At 41.1% G+C, this 22,680-nt stretch overlaps 1 protein-coding gene and 1 long non-coding RNA gene across 3 annotated transcripts in view; one reads left to right on the top strand and one right to left on the bottom strand.

Annotated features, from left to right (window-relative positions):
- The window catches only part of sema4c (sema domain, immunoglobulin domain (Ig), transmembrane domain (TM) and short cytoplasmic domain, (semaphorin) 4C), a 51,464-nt gene extending 31,202 nt beyond the window's left edge, over window positions 1-20,262 (bottom strand). For both annotated transcript variants that reach the window (XR_008965136.1, XM_057363248.1), the window contains exon 1: window positions 19,544-20,262. The gene's annotated coding sequence lies outside the window, so the exon portion shown is untranslated. The remainder of the gene's footprint in view (window positions 1-19,543) is intronic.
- On the top strand, window positions 9,848-19,504 carry LOC130571932 (uncharacterized). The gene is made up of 5 exons (XR_008965140.1): window positions 9,848-9,997; window positions 10,290-10,404; window positions 11,641-11,731; window positions 16,687-16,830; window positions 18,131-19,504. It is a non-coding gene; the product is annotated as an uncharacterized LOC130571932 (long non-coding RNA).
- Window positions 20,263-22,680: the final 2,418 nt, after the last annotated feature.

Genomic DNA, 22,680 nt, shown 5'->3' with positions numbered 1-22,680 from the left:
ATCATACATAGACAGACAGACTATTTAATGCAAATAAAAAATACTGATGTGAATAATGTGAGTAACCCCCTCCTGTAGCTGTGTCTTACTCAGGTTCAGCACTTTTATATGCTAATAGGCTGGAAGTGCGGCGTGCCCGCTGTGCTCCCTCGGGGGGTTAATTGTCCTGTAGCCCATACTTTTCCCCCGTCTCTCTCTTTCTCTGCCCTGCTGTTCCTGTCAGCCAGAGGTCCTGAGGCCAGAGGTGGAGAGGCTATTTGTATCCTCCATTCATTGACATCCATCTCATTTGGTTAGAATAAGTGAAGGTAGAGCGAGAAGGCAGAAGGCCCACAATCCACCTCAGCGGCCCTTTAGTGTTTCCTGTTAGCGGAGTTAATAGGGAGTCATGCCGCGCCGTTCAGTAATTGTCTAGAGATGCCGTACGATGTGAAACTGACACCTTCGCTCTACTTGACACACTGTTCAATATGTAAAGAGAGAGAGGAAGAGAGCATTTTAGTAGACGATAAGAGAGATCAATGGAAGATCTGGTGTTGGTTCGGCTAATGTAAACAGGAAGGATCTCAATGACGGAAGGAAGCCGGATCGGGTTTAATCAACATCCAGCGTGTTCGTCTCTGGGAACGCTGGCATGCATTTATGCTGATTCGCGAGTATCTGTAGTCGCATTTCATGTTGGGACAAATTTATTTATTCGTTTTTTTCCCCTGCTGGTTTTGTTTTCCTTGTATTTCGCTGAGCGGCATCTGTTTCGAAATGCATCTATTTTGAGTTCGTCTCCGAGCGTCTGCAGGGTTGGCATGGTTCAAATGCATGTCTTTGGTGTCATTGATATGCGGACGCAGTAATCGGCTCCCTCTATGACTTCTGTTCTTCTGTAGTTTTAGTTTCTTGTCTTCTCGTCCTACTCTGTCTCTCCCCAGCCCACGTTAGAGTTCCCTCTTTATCTTTCTATTTCCTTTCTTCTTTCCTCCCCCCTTTTATCGTCTTTCTTCTCCTTCCCAGCATGTGAGACGGCGTAAAGCTATTTACGATCAGCAACCAATGGCCAGACATGCCTATCCATTCACTTCCTGCAGCCAAATGAGAGCCTCTGAGATAAAGCGAGATAAGCAGAAAGAAAGAGAGAGAGAGGGGATTGTTATTTTTACTCTTTCTTTTGTGTGCGAACTCACAAGGAGGCAGAAACACAAATGACTCGCCTTGTTTTCGTGACACTGTTATCTAAGGCAATTTGCAAAGTCTGAGGTCTTCAATTTAAGCGAATGCTTATTCTATCGCGACAATTGCCTCGCGTCTGATTTCCCTCGCACGCCCCACTACCCCAATATTACCCAAATCATCCCACTATCTCTCCTTCACTCCACCTCCATCTTTCTCACCCCGCAGACCTATTTGCTTCATTGTTGTGTTCTGGTCAGGGGAGAGAAAGCTATCTCTGAAATAAATCACTTTTTCTCTTTGACTAGCTTCTCAATACCTGTAATTGTCTCATTTAATATTTTGGTAACACTTTACAATAAAGTGCTATTAGTTAACATTAGTAAATGCATTAGGTAAGGGATAATGTACAGGCAGCCGGTTGTTACAGAAATAAGCCCAGACAGTGTTTTTAGGTTTCGGTTTTAAGGTAAGAAACTACGTTCAAATGTCACAAACAGGCAATTTGGTTTAATCACTTGTAAATATAATGTCATATATGTTATTAAAAGACATATTTATAATTCATTTTTGTGTAATATTAAACTGCCCCTTTCAAAATGATTTGCAGCGTCCGGGTTACAGGGTGTTATTAGTTTTGAGCGGATGTTATCTGGAAATAATGAACCTGCAAATGTTGCGACTGGCCAATCAGAATCAAGCATTCCGACGAGCCGTGTAATAACTAACATTAGCTAACAATGAACAATGTAGTTTTTCAGCATTTATTAATCTTTGTCAATGTTAGTTCATGTCAATACAGTTATTTATGTTAGTTCATGGTGCATTAACTAATGTTAACAGTGACAAGGTTTGATTTTAATAATGTATTAGGAAATGCTAAAATTAACACAAATTAATATTAATAAATGCTGTAGAAGTATCGTTCATTGTTAGTTCATGTTAGCTAACGCATTAACTGATTGTTAACAAATAGCACCTTATTGTAAAGTGCTAGCAATATTTCTCGTATTTTCTCTCACTCTCTTTTTATCAATCTTGTTGCAAGGCATTCTGGGATGGCCACAGAGGATTCAAACAGCACTGCCTTGAAAAGGTAGGTAGCCCACAAGATTTCAGAACAGAGCTAAAAATTAATATGCGTGTGAATGTGGAAAAGTTTATGAATTTTGAATGTCAGGCAATGTTTTGCATGGCTGAATTTCAGTTTCATGTTAAATATATTGACTCTGTCCTGATCCCCTCCTCTATTCTCCTGCGTACCGACTGCAAAACCATTCCTTCCCCAGACTCCTCTCTCAATCTTCTGCTTTTCACTAAAAGTACCAGAGGACCTTTTTTCACCGACGTGCATGTGGGGGTGTAAGATACACACACGGACAAGTGACTGAAGGTCACGGCACGCCCGGGGGTAAGGGGTGGGCGCTTTCAATCAGGGTAATGTCCCTCTCTAGAGTGTGATCTCTCTCTCTTTCTCTCTGAGATGGAAGCAAATCCACATGAAAGGGAGAGAGAGAGAGAGAGAGAGAGTGTGTAGTTAGAGATACGCTCTCATGAAAAGCTGTCATACCACGTCAAAGGCGCGTATAATACATGCATGAATCCATATCATGACGAGAATATAGCGCATGAAAGATGAGATGCATGAGAGAGAGAGAGTCAGATGGGTATTGAATAAGACAGGAGGGGAAGTTTAAAGAGATTAAGTTTCTGAACAGTTAGTAAACCTTTAACCTTATGATCGATTATAAGATATAGTAATACATGCCAAATCACGAGGCAAATGGCAAGACTTGTACACCCACACGCAAAAAATTAACTTCTGCGAATATCTCGTATCAGATTACTTGAATCAAATGACCTGCAAACTCAATTTAGGCCTTAATTAGAAGCATGGCCCATCTGGGAGAGCTATTGTGTGTGTGTTAGGCCGTCTGTTAAAGTGTTTAACCCCTAACTGAGACTCTCTCCGCCTCAAGTTGAACCTTCCACACTTATTAAAAAAAGCTTTACGATACGTTTGGAACAATCTAGGTCACATCGGCAACGAACGCACGACTAGAAGCAAGAAAAAGTCATACTGTATGGAAAATAAATACACGTACACACATGCACACAAACCCACGTACGAACACAATGTCTAGCGGCACGTGTTGTGTTTGTTATTGTCCTCAATGTTGATTTTTCTAAATAGTCAGGTCATCCCAAAAGTCAACGTCCATTCTTTCTAACCTGTCTAAAAACCAAAATGCTCCCAAATGGATCTGGTGGGGAGGGGTTGGGGGTGTCTTGGTTGAAGCAGCTGGATGCAAAAAACACCTGCACGCTTAAATCTGAACTCCTAAGTTTTAGTCCAGCTGTTGTTCAACTTTTCACACACACAAACAAACGTCTATATAGCTGTCTTAAAGGGATAGTTCTCCCCACATAAAAAAATCTGTAGTTTTTTCACCCTTATGTTATTCAAACCTGTATTCTTCTGTGGAAGACAAAAGAAGACATTTTGAGAAATGTCTTGGGGGTTTTGCATTCGTATAATGTAAGTCTATACCAGCGTTCTTTCAAATATGTGTTTTGCGGAGGAAAGAAAGTCATAGGATTGACATGATCGGGTGAGTAAACGATGACAGAATTTTCATCTTTAAATGAACTATAACTTTAACGCTATTCTACTACAAATGAATGTAGTTATACTTAAAAAAATAAAAAATGTGTACAAAAACAATGCTTGTCCAGACAGTTTATAGTGACGGTAAAGAAAATACTGATCTCTTTTATCATCGTATTTTGGCATGATGCACATAGGTTCACGTGAAGCGCTGGACACGTATTTTGAATTCCTGCTGAAGAGGAGGCGCTGACCGCCACTGCCCCCCGACGTACAGCCAGAAGCAAGTTAGAAGCACGCACAGAGGCATTTTCCATGTCGCTCACAATCACTCTCACCTCTCATGAATTAGACATGTGTTGCCCGGCACGCTGTTTAAAATCTCTCGTTTACTAGAAAATCGACTATAGGCCACTGTGAATGAGTTTCTAAAACAGCGCTGTCGCATAAAGCCTCGGCCGTGAATAAATTCACTCCAATCTGACCACCTTTCCACCTACGCTAAAACACAGAGAGAGCAGTCAGAGTTAAATTAAAACATCCTTTTATTACGCCCCGAAATCGAGCGTGACAGAGGAATAATACGGGTGATTCATTAGCTGACGTCGCTAGCGCTAATCACAGCCGCGCAGAGCGGAGAGAGACACTGCTGAGTCATATGCCTTCTGATGCTTATCTGAAACCCAGTGGTTTTGCATTGGGTTTTGCTGGAAAACCGGCTCCAGATCAGCGCTGAGTGTTGTGTACGAGTCTTGGTTTAGTGCTGATTGCGTTAGCTCCTTATCTGAGGTCAGGCGTGCAGCTGCGGCTTTGGCTTGGGTTTTGTTGAGACAGGGGTCTTAGATCAGTGCTAAGTGCAAGAGCCTTGGTCTGGAACCGACTGTGATTAAGTGCATTTTCGGAAAACACAATGGTGGTACTTCACGGCTCGCCCCTGGAAGGCTTTAAACCACTGGGCTGCACACGATTTGCTAATTGCAAAAGTCTTGATCTGGCGCTGACTGCACGAGTCTCTGGAGTATAATCATTTAGTACGTAAATAACGTCTGTGAGTCCTCGCGTGCTTGTAAAAGCCTCAGTATTGACCACTAGTTATTGTGTCCTTCATTTTTTACTGGGTCCATCTGCACAAGGTCAGTCGTAAGGCCATAAAAGTCTGTCCCACATAAAAGCGCCATTGTGGGTCAGAGAGGCAGGAGTGGCGGCCGGCGTGCGTGCCGTCTTTGTTGAGTGGCTGCACTCTTGCGTCGACCTTTGAACCTTCTAGAACCTCTAGAATTATTCATGAGGTCATGATGGGCGACCCTAGCTTTAAATTAGCTCGCTGGCAAGCTTACCCTCACCCTCTCTCTTTAAATAGTAAAAGAGAAAAAGAAAGAAACGGTGGTTGTGACAAATATGAATATTAAGTTAGCGCAGTCACACAGTCGAGAGTGTTTTGAGCCGATATAAGCTCGTCTGTGTAAACGCTGTGGGTTGCTTTTGTTATTTCTTTGACTGTGCCAACGTGTGGGGAAAGAACCATGAAATACCCTCCACCTGCTCCCGGGCCTGGCAAGAAATTAGCAACCCGCCAACAGGGCCAGCGTGGATAAGCTTACACACACACACACACACACACACACACACACACACACACACACACGCACACACACGCACGCACACACACGCACACACACGCACACACACACACACGCACACACACTTTGACTAGACAGTGAGGGGGCGGAAGCTCTTTCTGAGATGCCGGTTGAGATTCAGTCTAGAGAATCTTCAGTGCTAAGATAGTTTTATTCATGCAGCACCTTTTAAAAGTGCCATGCCCTTGGAGGCAACAGGCATTTCTCGTCGTAAAATGAATTAAAGTGGATTTCAAGGAGATTGAGTTCAAATCTAGTACTGTCAATGTTCTCTTTGATGGCATCTTTGGGTCTCAATCATTTGTGGTTCCCAAAAATTTTGTTTTAACTACAGAAATTTGCTAAGATGTTCATTTTAAATCAGCTCAGTTGCCATAAAGATAACTTCATGCACTAGCTGTTGAAAATGTGAAATTGTAACATTAAAAAAGTTCCTGTTATTTTTTAGTTTAAAGGTCCAATGTGTAATTTTTTGGAGGATCTATTGACAGAAATGCAATATATAATATACATAACTATGTCTTCAGAGGTGTATAAAGACCTTACATAATGAAGCGTTATGTTTTTATTACCTTAGAATGAGATATTTCTATCTACATACACCGCAGGTCCTCTCGCGTGGAATACGCCCTTTTCACAATGACGTCACTTAACTTCCGCCTTTTTGCAAAGCAGTGTATCATAACATCCGTCTTGCAACAAACAAGAAGAAGAAGAACTTCCATTTTGCCGTCGCGCTGGAATTTAACAACAGTGAGAAAAAAAAACTGACAGAACACATATTCAAGTACTTATCCTAGCACCTTCGCTAACACAACACAAAAAGAAAACAAAACACTTACCTTCATAATCAAACAGGTACTGTTCAACGAAGAATTTGTATCCTTTCTCTAGCTTTGATCTTGTCGTTAGCGAAAATTTGTCTGCAAGACGTTGTACATCATCTATACGTATTTGTGGCAGATGTGCAAGCCACTTGGAAGTAACTTCTTCTACTTGAGTTTTACTGGCGGTTGGCAAATCAGCTTATAGGTGCATTACCGCCACCTTATGAACTGGAGTGCTAGCAGAAGTAATGATACACTGCTTCGCGGCAGAACGGAAGATGCGTGACGTCATGTGAAAAGGGCGTATTCGCCATGTTGTTTCTATAGTAGCCCTAAACGGACAAACTGCTCTACAAAGCGTATGAAAAATGTTCCGACATCTTAGTTCTGTGTCAGCCACCGTAGTGCTTCGAAAGGGAGGGGTGGAGTGCAATTCGCAACCTCACCACTAGATGCCGCTAAATTTAATACACTTGACCTTTAAAAAAGTACATTATGTTTAAGATATATGGGTAGTTGACAAATAAACTGTAAATGTGTCCTATGGTAAAAAAAATAACAATGAAGATAAATCTCTCTTAAGCTATTTTATATTTTAAATATAAATAATAATCATATAAAATCAGATATTATTAACATTTTTTTTCTACATTTTTGCTATAGGACACGTGCGGTATATTTTGTCAACAACCCATATGCAAGATAGTTCATCCAGCACGAGTTAAAGTGTGTTTATGTTTAATAAGTTTAGCGGCGCACAGTGTTTGGTGCATCTGTTTGTAATTTAGGCTTTTAGTGTGTGTGCGTGTTTTAATCAAACTAAACAAGTGTTTAAATTATAGTGTTTATAAGCTAAAGATGATATATTATAAAGTATGTCAAAGCATATGTGCCATATGAGAGTGGGTAGAGAGATTTTGGGTGGTTTTACTGGTACAGTATACAGTGTTGTGTTTATAGAAGTGGGAGGATTGCAAAGTAACGCTCTGGCTCCAATTCGATCCTTTTCACAACAAACCCCAGGGCTGTGGGAGATTTATCTGACAATTTTCCTCATAAAAAGTAAAAACCGAAACAAATCTCGTATTTGGAGACGCCCACTGATAAAAACAGGCCCTGGATTCAAGACTCTGCCCCCACCAAACAATTATTATGTCCTCTGGGAACAAAATGAAGTGTTCTTGTACAGATTGTCCGTTTCTTTTTGGATGATCAGGGTGAAGCGTTGCAAGTCGTTTGTTTGACAGGAGAAATTACAATAAAATTAGTTGCTGTGTTAGTTGACATTTTCATATGGGTAAACTTTACCACCCTGAATTACCCACATTGTCCTCGGGGACCTTTTTCACAATGACTGTAATTTTATTATGTTGCATTTTTTTCCTGATCTGCTTTTAAGAGCAAAAAATGATTGAAGAGATTGAAGAAAAACAACAGATGGCATTTTTGTATGGTGCATAAAAAACAACATCAAGTAATTTGGTTTCTTTTCAATTGTTTAAAAAAATCAGCTGGCCTTGCTTTTCACACACGTTCAGCTCTGCTTTAAAACAATCTGTTCTCGCTTTTCTGTTTTCGATAGTAAAATAAATAATATTCCTCCTAACCACATTTCAATTTTCAACAGCAGACATTTTCACAAGCGCCGTGAAGGTCCGCAGATGTCCAAGGTGGGGAAGAAGAGCTCGTGGGTCGGCTTTCCAAAGGTTACTGATAACTCAGAAACTAGAGAAACCGGAATATTTTAGAGGAGTTTTATTCATGAGCTATGAATAATAGAAAAATGCACATATCCATTTCAAATAAGCTCACACTAACGGGCTTTATTGACCGTTAGAAATGTGACGGCTCACAAAAACACACACAGAGGTGAGGTAAGGTTGAGGTGAGCTCATGTGTTTACCTCCGTGTCCATCCCAAAGGTAAAACAGAGCCGCTACACGTTATAATGAGGAAATACTACTAAAGTCCCTAATGTACCTTAACACACCTACACGCTCTTTAATAAAACATGACATCATAGGGAAGCATAGTTGACTCAATAATTTGTGCCTGTGGATGGTTTTTTAAAAGTGAATCAACGTTTCTGTTGAAACATCAGGTAAATACTTTGATGGCAGTCTGTTAGCATAGCCAGCGCATTTAGTGAATATTCAATGAAAGGAAACCAGCTGTTGTTTATCATTTAAATAAATGATGCACACGCTATCGTAAGGTTAATTATGATTTGACTTGATTATCCCAAACATACAAGGCAATACTCAGTGGGGATAATTAAATAAGCAAGATAAATGATTCATACACATACTGTATGTCTAAAAGAGTCTATATTATATAGAGAATATTGTGTATTCTACTGTTTTATATTTATGCTGATATTTTTAAGAAAACAGATGAACTGTTGTTGAACTAGGGCTGTCAAATGATTAATCACGATTAATCGCATCCAGAATAAAAGTTTGTGTTTACATAGTATATGTCTGTGTACTGTCACTGTGCACATTACTTTTGTATTTATAAAAACAAAAACATACACATACATGTATATACATATATTTAGGAAATATTTAGATTGATTTATTTATATAAGCCAATAATTGAAAGTATTTATAGATATTTATTCATTTTTATATTTTATTATTATTTTCTTAAATGTATGTGTACGTTTTCATACAGTAAATGCAAAATTAATACGCACAGTACACAGACATATATTATGTAAACACAAACTTTTATTCTGGATGCGATTAATCGCGATTAATCGTTAACAGCCCTAATTAAAACATAAGGAAAGAGGTGCAGATCTCTGTTTTTACTCATCTAAGCACCATGAGTCGGTAGTGCTCAGTGGGTTCATCGTTTTAATTTTATTTTAAAAAACTCGTATAACTTTAAAAGGAATCTAGTGAGAATCATCATTGAGAACAATGCATTAAAGCAGGCTTAATTGTTTTATGCATAAGATCATTTTGTTTTTGCACTTTTTTACATTTACAGATTTGGCCAACACTTTTATCCAAAGTGCATTTAAAATATATATTTTCTCAAGTTGCGTTTTCCTAGTAAACATGATCTTGGTGTTGCCAGCACCACGGTCCACCAATTGAGCTACAGGAACGTAATTTTGTACCGGACATGCTTAAAAATGACCTCGGTGTGCTTGCTGAGATTCACCGAGGTACACTTCAGATCTATCTCTGTGTTCTTAGAGAAACCGCACATAAGGAATATGAGAGTACAGCTGAGCATGTGCCAGCCAGAGAGTGACGAGAAGCAGATGAAAGGAAGAAACAGACTCTGAGAATAAAAGAAAAAACAGAGAGGGCAGATGGATGACACACAGAAAAGAAAACACAACAAGAACACAGAGGTGACAGACAGAGAGAAGGCAATCTTAAGGAGCCAAGATAGAAAAAAGAAGCACTGCACTGAGAAAGAGGAAGAAGGTTTATAGTGCAGAGAAAGAAGTGAAAAGCAAATGAAATCCACAGAGGGCGAGTCAGAGAGAGAGAGAGAGAGGTCTCAGAGGACGCAGATGAGGTCATCTTTATTAATAACATCACTACTAATACAGACAGGCAGACCGGTGGGTGCGTAGACAAATTTAATAGGACAATATGTTCATGCTCATGTCCCCTGCGTGTGCAGCTCTGTTCCATCTTTCGAAGCCTCCGAAATGAAATGAAACATTTTGGCTGACTTGGAACGCTGTATGGAGCCGGCAGATGTTTTGGTACCACTGATGGCACAGGAATGAAGTATGTAAAGTACATATATAATTGTGCATAAAATAGCATTTTATTATTATGTGTTCAGTTTTGGATCAATTATATTCATAATCAACTCTCCTCCTAGTTTATTTGCCTTTTAAAGTCTCCATTTTTAGCCATTATAGGATTGCCTTCGCTATAAAGGATACAAGCAGTGTTGACCTACAATTTGGCAAAAATGTCAGCATAAAGTGCTACCTCATCCAAGCATGCCGTCATTTATTCACCCTAATGACATTTCAATCCTGTCTTGTCTGTCCTGTCTTACTTTCTCCATTAGGCACAAGAGGAGAAATTCCGACTATTGCTGATGTTGCTCTTTCTACCATACAATGAAGTAAATGGAAATCTAGGCTGTCGCTCCCTAATATCAAGAAAAGAACGTCAAGAACACGGTGAATAAATGATGACAGATTTTTTTGCGTAAACTGTTCCTTTAAGCGGCTGTCAACCTTTCGAAAACACCCGTCACGTCGGAAGCCCTATGATGCCTTAAAATGCAGCCTACGGAGGTAGCTCACTAGATGTGGAGCAGAGCTTACGTGTCATTGTGTAGAAGTTTGTGTAGAAGAACGTTGCCCCTGTAATAACTCAGCAGGGCCGATCTGACAAAATCACAGCATAAAGAACAGAACGACAAGGAGAGAGAAAGAAAGAGAGAGAGGTTACACAGGGCCACGTGGTGGTTGGAGGCTTGGATGGATTAGCGGCACATCTGTCAAAAGCTAACAGAGAGAGAGAGAAACACGCGCTGCTCTCTTACTCTACTGCCAAGCCAACTGCACATTTCACCGTCATGACAGTGCATGGTATTTCCAGCAAGGGTGGATGTAGTCAAACTATTCAAAGTTATCTCACCGACAGTCAAAGAAATAATTAATCCAAAGAAGAAAATTCTGTCATATTGTTCTCAGCCTTGTGCCTTTCCAAACCCGCATGACCTTCTTTCATTTACAATGCATGAAAAGAAAGTTCAGTGCAAAGTTGACTTTATTCTCTTTGCAATGAAAGTGAATGGTGATCTGGGTCTGCCCTGTTGAAAAAACCAGCATGCTGGTTTGTGCTGGTTTAAACTGGTCCTAAACTGGATTAAGATGGCCAAACCAGCATCAAAACATACCTAACCCAGCATATGCTGGTTTTTTCAACAGGGTGTTCAGCTTACAAAATAACAAAAAGTACTTCACATTCACCATAAATGTACCAAGACTTCTAAGCCATGTGGTACCTTTGTGTGAGCAACAGACTGAAATTTAAGTCACTGAAAAACTTGAAATGAGTTTAAATGACATGAGTGAAATTGGAGAGCTGTGGTGTAAAGAAACAGATTTCAGTTCCTCCCACAGAGTTATCATATAACTTCAGAAGACTTTGAACGCAAACTATTTCATGGCGCTTTTAAGATGAAGCTTGACAGCCCCTGGTCTCCATTTATTTTCATCGTATGAAACGCAACGTCAACATCCTGCCAAAATTCTCCGTTTTCGTTTGACAGAAGAGAGAAAGTCATACGCCTTTGGAACAGTAAATGAGGGCAGAATTTTTATATCTGGCTGAACTATCCTCTAAAACCAATCTTACCTACAGCTACGGCTGTATATCCCTCTCTCTCCCCTTCTTTCTCTTTTCAGGAGTCTGTCAGATGAGGATTGAAACTCTATCTCGGTTCCTTTATGGGCTGCTAGTCCAGACTTCTCCAGACTGGTAATGGATCTCTAATAGGTAAAGAGCTCAGAAAGAGGAAGCGGAGGCCCCTTTCTGCTCTGCGGCTCACGCACAGACACACTCAAACCCTCTCCCGCTTCGCTCGAAATTTATTTAGAGCCGCCTTTCGGTCAATGGCCTGCTAATAAACTGCTGGTAAATGCTGTAAAACGCACTATTAAAATCCGCTACGGACCCAGAGCCAATCAATGACCGTGAAATTCTCCAGCACGACTCGGTATCTTTCAATTGATACGTGCGGGGTGCGAGATGATTGTGTTATGCGAGCAAGCCCTTTCGAATTTATTTTTTGTGGGGAACAAAAAGATGGCGGAGAGCCAGGTAGAGGGATGCGAAAAAGGAGACGATGGCAAGGGGGATGCCGGTGGGCTGGCCTGGGGTCAGTGCCGTGAAGTACAAAACAAATGAAAAGCAAAACTAGCGGTGGAGGGCACTTCAGGTCCCCTCCGGAGAGAACGGAGGACACCTGCGCTGCATCCGTGATTATGATGGCGTCTGAGGAAGCCAAACACACACGGAATCTAAATTCACAGCATCATTTCTCCAGGAAACCTTTATTTTATATAGATGATAAATGTTTTGAAAAATGAATCCTCTCATTCCAGTAGCGCTCAAATGATACCCATATGGATTTTCAATGCATGATATATAATCACATACTCCGGCCTGCTATCCAACACTAATATGTAACCGATATCTCTACTTTCAGGTATGGACTAATGGAGTAAAGCGCTACAGATCGCCCGTGACCGCCCGAGCGCAGCTTAACCCGCACACACAATACAGCTTTGTTAACGCTGGCAGGAGAAGCCCACCAACAATACAAGCGCACACATAGCGTCACACGGTGAACAGCCGCGAGATACGGTCTGTCAGACAAACACCTATACACACACAGCCACAGTACGGGTTTTAATGGTAAGCCTGTGTTATTAATTAAATAAAAGCTCCCTTTGGTAGGGGGAGGTGCTTGGATTGTGCAAATTTAATCAGCACACATATAACGGCTTTAGAAGAGACAGAGAGAGAGAAAGAGAGAGAGAGGGGTAAACTCAAGCTGTGATCGCACTCATTTTCTGTCTACAATGTAACAAAAGCTTACATTTTAATCAAAGAAATGACATTGCTACTATTATTGCGAAAATAGTTGAGTTGCGAGAGTGTGTTGATCGTTCCCATTGTATTGCGTTGCGACAAAACTAGATCGCTCCTTTTATAAATCAGTGTAGCAAATACAATGCAAGCAATTGGCTGCAATACAGTTTTGTTTTGTTGCGCGTTTGACTTACAATATGAAGAGAAAACAAAGAGAGGACAGAAAGGTAACCGTGGGACCTGGCTGGTTTCTCCCACACGTTTTTCTCCATTATCCGTCAACCTCTTTTCAAAAAAAGATGCTTTATTGATTTTCTCACGCGCGGCAAAGCCGGGGCTTACAGGGGGGTTTTCTCTCTCCCTCTCTCTCACACCGCTTATTTCGCCACGATGCTATACGATCATAATAAAGAGAGTTTTTCTCACTCCGACGTTTTTTCTGGCTGCAGGAACTTTGCTTAATAGGCGCAAAAAATAAGCTTCTAGATAAACTGTTCCATGTGTGCTGGAGAGGTGAAATAGAGCTGGAGCAAATCAGAGAGAGATAGAGAGAGAGAGAGAGAGCAGGCCGCACGTGGAAAGAGTCTATTACAAACACACAGGAGCACTTGCCACAAGCATCGGGGGAAAATAAGACTCACTGGAGGGAGAAAGAGATTGAGAGAGGGACCGTAAGAGGAGGAGTGGCGGAGGAGATTGATGCTGTGTTTGCCGTCCGCTGGTTTGCAGTTATCTCTGTTTCTCAGGTCCAGCGTTTACAGTTTACTTACACACACGATGTGGCCTTTTCTGGACAAAAACCTCTCCTCGAGCTTTCTTTTTGTGCCAGCTCTCTCTCTCTCTCAGGTTTAATTTCAATTCAATTTTCAAGAGAAAGATATTTGGAAGAATGCTTGTAACCAAACACATCTTGGCCACATTGAGTACCACAGTAGGAAAAAATGCTTTATACGTTTCTTAGAAGATATTTAAAGAATGTAGGAAAGCTAACCGTTTTGGGGCACTTTTGACTACCATTGTTATTTTTCCTACTATGGGAGTCAACGGTGGCCGAGAAGTGTTTGGTTACAAGCATTCTTCCAAACATCTTTCTCTGTGTTTATCGGAACAAAGAAATTGATACAGATTTGGAACAACTCGAGGGTGAGTAAATGATGACAGAATTGTTATTTTTGGGTGAATTGTCCCTTTAAGTAGAGCATTTGGATAAAATGACAGGTGCTTCAGGTGCACATCCATCTCCTGAAAGGGTTTTTATTTGATGTATTTGCCATCTATTCTGCCAGCTTTATTACATAGAAAGTGAACTACTACTACTTCTACTTCTGTTTCCAATGATAGAAATACATCTCAATTTAATTAAAATAAAATATTGTGTTAAAACAGATCTGACATATGAATGTTGACACGGTCAACATTTCATTAGTGACCCAGAAAAGTAATATCTCTTATTCTAATATACCTTAGTGTTTTTTCATAATCCTAAAACCTCTCTCTGTTTACATTAGATTTTCAGTTCTGTATTTTCAGTATGCGCTGCTGGACCTCTCTATATTCTCTCCCTGTTTGAGCGACAGAGCTGGTGTTGCAGTGTGTGAGAGACGCAGTAGGAGGTGTGCAGCATGTAGCCAACTAGGGTTAAAGGTCGTCCTGCAGAGGAGGGGGAGGGGCTCGCACTCGCTCTCTCTCCAGGCTCTAATGGTCCAACAGCCTCGCTATTGTTACATCACACCGGGGTCCTGCCCATCTGGGGGATCTACAGCACATTGGCCGCCCCCTGATATCTCTACAAACGGGCAGAGAAGCCGCTGTACACCAGGAGGCAGCAGTCTTGGGGTGGTCCAGGCATGAGAAGGGAAGTGCAAGGAGGTTTTTTTTGTAGACAAATCTCCTGAGGGAGGAAGGGGGTAAGGGAAGGGGCCGAGACCAGCTGTGGAGCCTTTTCCCTGGCTGTTTCTGCCCCCTCGGCAACAAACTGCTACTTTTATTATGTGCTGTTTCTTATTCCCAGAACGAGTGCGTGTGTGTGAATGTTTGTTCCTCTGCTTGTTTCCTGCTGCTAATGGTCCGGACTTGGAGTCACACGGGAAGGTATTATGTTTAAGGGCGAAACAACACAAAACCAGGTTGTTTTCTTACATAAAATGCAAAACTGCTAGGCTTGTATCATGGATGGTTGCTAGAGTGTTGCTAGGTGACCGTCTCCAAATCTGATTTTCTGGTCCTCAGATAGTGCTCATGTTCCTTCTTCAATCTAAGTCTGATATATTTTTTTGTCCATCTTATCGGGAAATCGCACAGTTTAGAAAGGTATCAGTATACCTCTCTTCAACAAGCCGCGTGATCTGACATATTATTCACGTCCGTACGGTGCAGAATGACTTACGTACGTAGTTTAATACTTCGGATTAGGCGCTTGTTCAAATCCTCGCCTTAGTAAGCAGCTGAGCACTTATAATACAAACCATAAAGCTGAACTGGAAAAACAGAACACCCCCCCACCCCAACTGCTTATCTGCGCAGATGGATCTAAAACACACTGCCACGTTCGCATTACGGCCCGGGCTAAAACCTGCACAGAGATTCACCGTCCAAACTGCGTGTGAGTAAAAATGAGTCCCAAATTGTAGGCAAAGTGAGATACGAAGCCAGATGCAACAACTCGAGCCTGAGATACATCAGGACAAACATCTGTTAGGAACTGAGAATAAACATGGAAAAAGATAGAACGAAGGAAAGAGAAAACAGCAGGGAGGGAGAGAAAAGCACAGACATGGGATTGCTCTTCTAAACAACGTTTCTGTAAACAACGTTCCCAAAAGGACTTTTCACAAAAGGAAATCATTGATCGGCCTTTTTAATGCAATCCAGCTTCTACCTGTGGCTGCCGGGCTTCCAATAGAGCAAAACAATAATCTGACCCTAAATCGAGGACCAAAAGGGCGGTCACGGAACAGTCTCATACATATACAAAAAAGCTTGGCTTGAAGAAAATCACTAGCGCGGCCTGCAGCGAGGGACACTAAAATAGCAGATGGTCGATCCCGGTCATTTGCTAGCAAACGAGAGGGCCTACGCTCTCCACCTTTACCCTCTTCGCGGTCGTCCATATGTAGCTCGTAAAAGATGGATCCGTCTCATCGCGGGTGCTAGAACAAGCCCCAGGGTGAAGAAGACGGGATGAAATGCTGTTTAAGACGGCATCCATGCAGTGACGAGCTATGTATTTTTAATGTCTTTGTCTATGGGAACTTTTGTTTTTGCGTGAATCGGAAACACTCATGCCTGTATCACTTTCACAGCTCCGTGTGGTTGTGTTTCGCCACCACCTCTGGTCCACAGCTGCGCACACACGGACAAACACACACACGCAATGCATCACATCATTCCAGCATGGGCACACACTGGGGGATGGTGGAAATTAAGCATAGTACCCTAAAGCAGTGGTTCTCAAACTTTTTCGTTGTAAGGCCCCCTTTGTGTTAAGTGCATCGCTTTGCGGCCCCCCATATAAAGACGTATAATCTTAAACTTAGAATTTTAATTAAACCAAAAACATTCAGTTATACAATGCTGGAACCTCAATTCTTTTGGTAGGTGGTGTCATTTTTCTGATGTTTGATTGCATAAAATCTATGATAAATTTCTATATTTCATAAAATGCCACAAAATCTGTGGCCCCCCTGGATCCATCTTGGGTCCCCCGGGGGGCCACGGCCCCCAGTTTGAGAACCACTGCCCTAAAGGAATAGATCACTTAAAAATGACGAAAAAACTTCTAGCCTCATTAAGTGTATGATTGTGTTTTTTTCTGTAATCCTAGCTAAATAACAATATTGTTTTGATATCTTCCATAGAATGACAGTTCCAAGTGACCGGAAACGTCAGTATATAATGAACCAACTAAAAAAGGGAAGACCATCAGAGGTCCATACAACGGATAATCTCGCCTTCCAGTGAGCGGTTTACTCCAGAACTGCTGTGATCAGATCATTGAATCGGTGAGCTGAACAAAACCATTCAGTCCTATTTCTGAACCTCAAACACAGATCCATCGAAAAGAACTCGAATCAATGATCCGTTAACTGATGCCTGAGTTCGGTTCACTGAATCGATCATTTTTATAGACACTGATGGTAGAAAAGCCATGCAGATTTCTCTTTCTGTGTTCTTGTTCGAATAAGAAAATGTTCACTTTTGTGTGAACAGAACAATTCCTCACTAATCTACACATGCACACAAGCTGCGCTTAAATACTTTCTTTCAAACACACACAACCTCCCTCATATTTGCAGTGCGGCTCTTAACGCACTCTTCCTCATCCCCTTATCCAAACATCACCCCCGTCTCCCTGCTGTTTTCACTCGCCCATCTCAACAGATGAGCCGTCCGCCCGCATCCACTCAAGACCAGGGACTCGTGACCTCACCGCATGACCTCACTCCACTTCTGCACGCCTCTCCTGAGAACCCACACCTGGAGCGCCATTACAAACATAGGCGGATACGGGGAACAGCATAGTGATGGAAAATAATGAGGGGTCCATTCGAAAGGGTCAATATGCGTCGCTACATCACATCAACTCCCAGCAGAGAGAGGACAAATAACCCTCGTATGGCTTGAGTAGAGAGCACTTACAATAATCCAGAGGATGAGGAAGGTGCACACAAGATGCAGTATCGCAATTGCCTATTGATTTCCGTTCCTTGGGAACAGAAGAGAGACGTCCCGTCGGTTAGCACTATAAGCAGCGTGTGGTAACTGCTTGACCGTGCTCAACACCTATGTGCAAAACGGCGTGCTGTTGGGTCGTAACCAGACCCAAGGCCAGAACATGTGCTTGGTGATGTCAGTGCTGTAATCCAATAATTCATTATTGTGATAGGAGTTCCTGCAGGGGCAGATAGTGAGAGCTATTCTGCACAGGCACTTCTTTCTCTTGGCACTGTGCAATCTATATGTTGTTGACATCATTCATTGTTTGAGTGTGTCAAACACACATCATAATCACATATATGAATGATCACTTTATCTTAAAGACATCTACAGTAGCGTCTTTTTATAGTTTAAATTGGTCACATTCTGGTTCTCCTTTTAAACAGCTTTTTAATCTTTTAAGCATCAGTTTTAAAGAGCTATTTTAATCTGACCCAATAATATATGTGCGATATCAAAGTACTACGGATTTCACATTTGTTGCTTGGATAACAATCGCCAGCAAAGCCATTGTCTTTCCCTGTCCTTTTGAATTCATCCTGTCAATCTACTAAACCCTGTATGGGAATGTGTGTGTTTCTTTAGGTACTATTGACTAAGGAAGGATGTGAGTCCATTGTAACACAACAATGAGAAGATCTTCACTCCAGGAGCTCCATTTGACTCTCAATGGATTTAAGGAACATCTGGACCGAAGAGTCTGTGGGCGCACAGAAAGCTATTTTCTCCCGGGTTGCATTTAATGCAAGAACACTGTCCAGTGATGGCTGGAAAACAAACATGAATGGAGCTCCATTTTACAGTAACAGCTCTGCTCTCTCTCCCCGATGTTCACTAACAATGATGACGGTGTCACAATACAAAGAAACAGCATTGTTTTAGGCTTCCAGCCTCTTCTACGCTTACAGAAACTGTTTAAATCACTATATTGTAGTAGACAAGCAGTGCCGTGCTACATCATCATCATTCTATTCTATGACGTCACGGGCACACAGTAAAGCTAGCTTTAAATTCCCAGTCACATCCTTTGTTCTCAATATATGCTAATTAAATATATATGCATCTAACCCTTACATCACCTTTTGGCATTTAAGATTTTAATGAAGACATTTTTTGGCCAATTTATAAACCTCAAAAACCGGTTTTAAAGGTTTCTGTGGGAACGCTTTGGTTCCACAAGTGCAAGAAATTCAGCACACTTCACCTAAGAACACCGTATGTTAACCATTTTTCCGCTTGAATGAGCGTCCAGCTTATGAAAACACGAATGTCCACTCCACGAGCGCCTGGTCACGCTGTAATTATTGTAATCTCCTGTATGCAGCGCGCGCTTCATTACAGGCGAGCAGTCACAGAGAGAAAACGCGCTCTGTTTGTGTCAAAGCTAAAAAAAAACGGCTGGTGGCCAGTTCACATTCTGGTTTCGTTGACGTTACTTTTGCATTCGAGTTTGACAGAATATACGCATCTCCGTTTTTAGTAGTCTCAGCGAGGAGCGCTTTTGATGTGCCGTGAACGTGGCAGTAACAAAAATGTTACTGCACTGTGAAAAAAAGTGCCGATGTTGGGTATAATATCATATAAACTAAACAATCTTTTGTTTTGTGATGTACGTGTGTTCGCTCACTCGAACCTTGTGCGTAAAGATTTGAATGTCTTCTTTGGCACGGTGAACAGTGGTCCGTGGGCAGTTTTTAAACCCGCACACCTCGCGATTGCCAAGTTATATTCATCGACAGACAGAAACTGCTTTCGACTATGTCAAAATCTTTCATGTTAAACTTTATCTATAAACAGTAAAAGGCAACAGTTGGATGTTCTCCGACTGACTTAATGAAGGTATCGAATATCTTTTCCTCCCCCATCGCTTTCACAATAAACTTGTTTAAAAAACAAGACACCTTTCAGTGGTACATCAATTTATAACGGCACTGAATGTTGCAATGATTGCATGTTGCAATAATCCAGCTGTATTTGTATTGGAAGCGGCAAACTTACCTTTGGTGACTCGGTGCAGGGGCTGTAAACACGTCCAAAAACGTACGAAAACGCACTCGGCGGTTCGTCTTACAACGCCATATCAAAACGCGACCAACAAATTCCACATTTTCCAAAGAAAGGCGCTCAGTTCCTTCTGTTTTTCCTCATGCTTTCTGTCTCTGACGGCTGGAGGATTGAGCGTTGCGATGGTCGGTGTCGGTTTACGCAGCGCAGCTCTCTCCGTTTACTCCCTTTGTAGTAGTTCTGGCGAGGGAGGGTGTCACTCAAAACCCGTCCAGATCCACTTCTTAAAAGCGGTTCTCCTCCGTTTCACCAACTCGAACCCGCCGCCCTTGTTAAAGTGAGGCTCTCTGATTCATCAGCCAGAAACAGACGTGGCTCAAAAGATGAGAAGCGCAGCTCCCGAACACACCACACACGCGCGCACGCACTCTCTCTCACACACGCACACGCACACACACACACACACACACTGCATTAGAGGATATACTGCCTCCCGATGGGTATCCGTAAGCGATGAGGCGGACCGGTGCCTCACAAAAGCAGTACAAACAGGTCCCCGCCCCAACCACCCCTGTCCTGTTTCGGGAACGGGACCGGAATATCATCATACAGTTTTTCTCAGTCGCTTTGGAGCATTTCTCAGATCAGAAATAACATTCTCAAAACTAGTTGTTCAAGCTTCACATCATCTTGTCACTTGTGCACATCAGAAAAGTCGTTTCTTATTATTTTGAACAAGTTGCAATTGCTTTAGTACATTCATGCAATTGATTATGTACAATTGTCTGTTGTTTCCTACATTATACGTTGCTATTGTCATGTTGCTCAAAATGTATCATATAGTTCTCTGTGCAATTGTCTTACCCCTCTAAACATAGTCATTTGTTCATCGTCTTAGTCATTCAATGCAAAATGGTTAGACCAGTTGTCATACTCTGTCAGGCATATTCAGTTTTCTTGCACTTACAGGGTTATTGATCCAAACTGTGACTAGATTTACTTTGCTCACAGGTTGCTTTCACTGTTAGAAACTCAGATCCTTCATTCATACAACACACACGCACGCACGCACGTTTGCGCAGCTATCTTCATGAGGACATACATTGACGCAATGCAATCTCTAGCCCGTTACCCTAACCCTAACCATACATGCCTGACCCTACACCTAACCTAAACCCAATTATAACCTAAACCCTAAAACCAAGTCTTCATCCTCAAACAGCCCCTTTGGTTTCCTCAAACAGCCCTTTTGGTCTCTGGAAGTGAGGACCGGCCAAAATGTCCTCACTTTACTCTCCTTGTCCTCACACCGCTGGTCTACAACTCAAACCAGTCCTCACAAATATAGATGCACAAGTACACACACACTGTACAGAGATTTTCCACAAGGATCTCTCATCTCTGATGAGGAGAGGGCTCTGTTTCAAGATGAGTTACAAAAGCATGTGGTCATTTCGGATATCGTTGCATTTTAGTGCTGCGTTGCAAGAGTAAGACATCCCAAAGCCAAAGGGGGAGTAGAAAATATGTAGTTTGAATCCTCATACAGCACTGCATACAGTTCTGCCTGAGGGGTCTCTCTATGTTTATCTTTTTTTTGCAATTTTTCCCATTGTGCTGTAAAATAATGTTGCATTTTCTTCATCACAGTTACTTTTTTCAAGCTTGATGGTGACAGACCAACAGAACAAGTGTAAAGTGAATCCTGTTCAATCTTTTGCTATCAGTGTCGCACATACAGTTACGTATAAGTTTGTACTATTGAAAGTGAAATAAGTCAGTCTTGTGCATTATCAATGAGTGTCAATACAAACTGAAGCCATAGTTTACATCCGATAATACTCAAAAAAAGAAATAATAAAGCACCCGTTATATTGACAACATGGCTGAACATTTTTCACGAACGATGACACAAGGACTTGCCATTTTCATGGGACTGACATGTTCACTGATGTAAAAATGTAATTTTGAGAGATGAACTAAGGATTTTGAACAAGTTTCACGCTTTTGCAGGAAATCCATGATGTTGTGCAGTTTGTACAAATTGTTCTGAGAAATGCACATATTATTTAGCTAATTTTAAGAATGATTCGAGAAATGCTCCAAAGCGACTGAGAAAAACTGTAACAGGCCTATTATAGATAGTTAGTTAGTTAGTTAGATAGATAGATAGATAGATAGATAGATAGATAGATAGATAGATAGATAGATAGATAGATAGATAGATAGATAGATAGATAGATAGATAGATAGATAGATAGATAGATAGATAGATAGATAGATAGATAGATAGATAGATAGATAGATAGATAGATGATAGATAGACAGATAAAAGTATTATTATTTATTATAAAAATAAACATGTTAATGATTATATTTAGCCTTGCATTCATGTACAGAACAATGGCTTTTAATCTTAGACATGCATGTCTGGTGATATGATTGAAAGATTAGTCTGAAACAGCAGGAAGCAGCTCAGATAATCCTGTATAATTTTATTTTAGTGGATTCACATGGATTACAGTCAGTCTATGCACTCTAACACTTCACTGGATCTGTCTGTCTCCATTCGTAATGAAAAACATGGAAAAACTAACCCTATTCTTTAAACAAGCATCATGTCTTTCCAAGATTAACCTATAAACTGTAAATAAAAATAGATATATGTCAGAAACAAAACCAGACTGTTTACTTTTTAAAAGGTTTTAAAGCTGTTTACTTTTTTGAAATGTTCTTCTTGTTCTAATGGAAATATAGCTGCATAGCTGCATTGGATATAAATAGCTATATATATATGTGTGTGTTTATTTTTTTGACGTCTAAATGTTCCTCTGAATTCTTCTAGTCTGGGTTTGCTTGGAGACTTACTAAAGTGCCTTGAAATGTGCAGCTTTGTTTTGATGTGTGGACAATTTCTAATAAAACAGGACGTTAAGGAGGGGCATACTGAGTGGCTCCTCCCCCTTTTAGTTTACCTCACTGGCTAGAATTTGTTAAGAAGCTAAAGTGCAGAATGATGTTGTTGATATGTTTTTTTGTTTTTGTAGAGTACATTTTAAAATACTTTATCTTCAAAATATTCACTGGGCTAACTAAAAGCCAAAAGACTTTTGAAATTATGAGACCTTGAA

Source organism: Triplophysa rosa, linkage group LG2, assembly GCF_024868665.1.
Source record: "Triplophysa rosa linkage group LG2, Trosa_1v2, whole genome shotgun sequence".
NCBI classification, from domain to species: Eukaryota; Metazoa; Chordata; class Actinopteri; order Cypriniformes; family Nemacheilidae; genus Triplophysa; species Triplophysa rosa.
The sequence above is the reverse complement of the archived record's forward strand: the minus strand, read 5'-3'. Positions and strand labels throughout refer to the sequence as shown.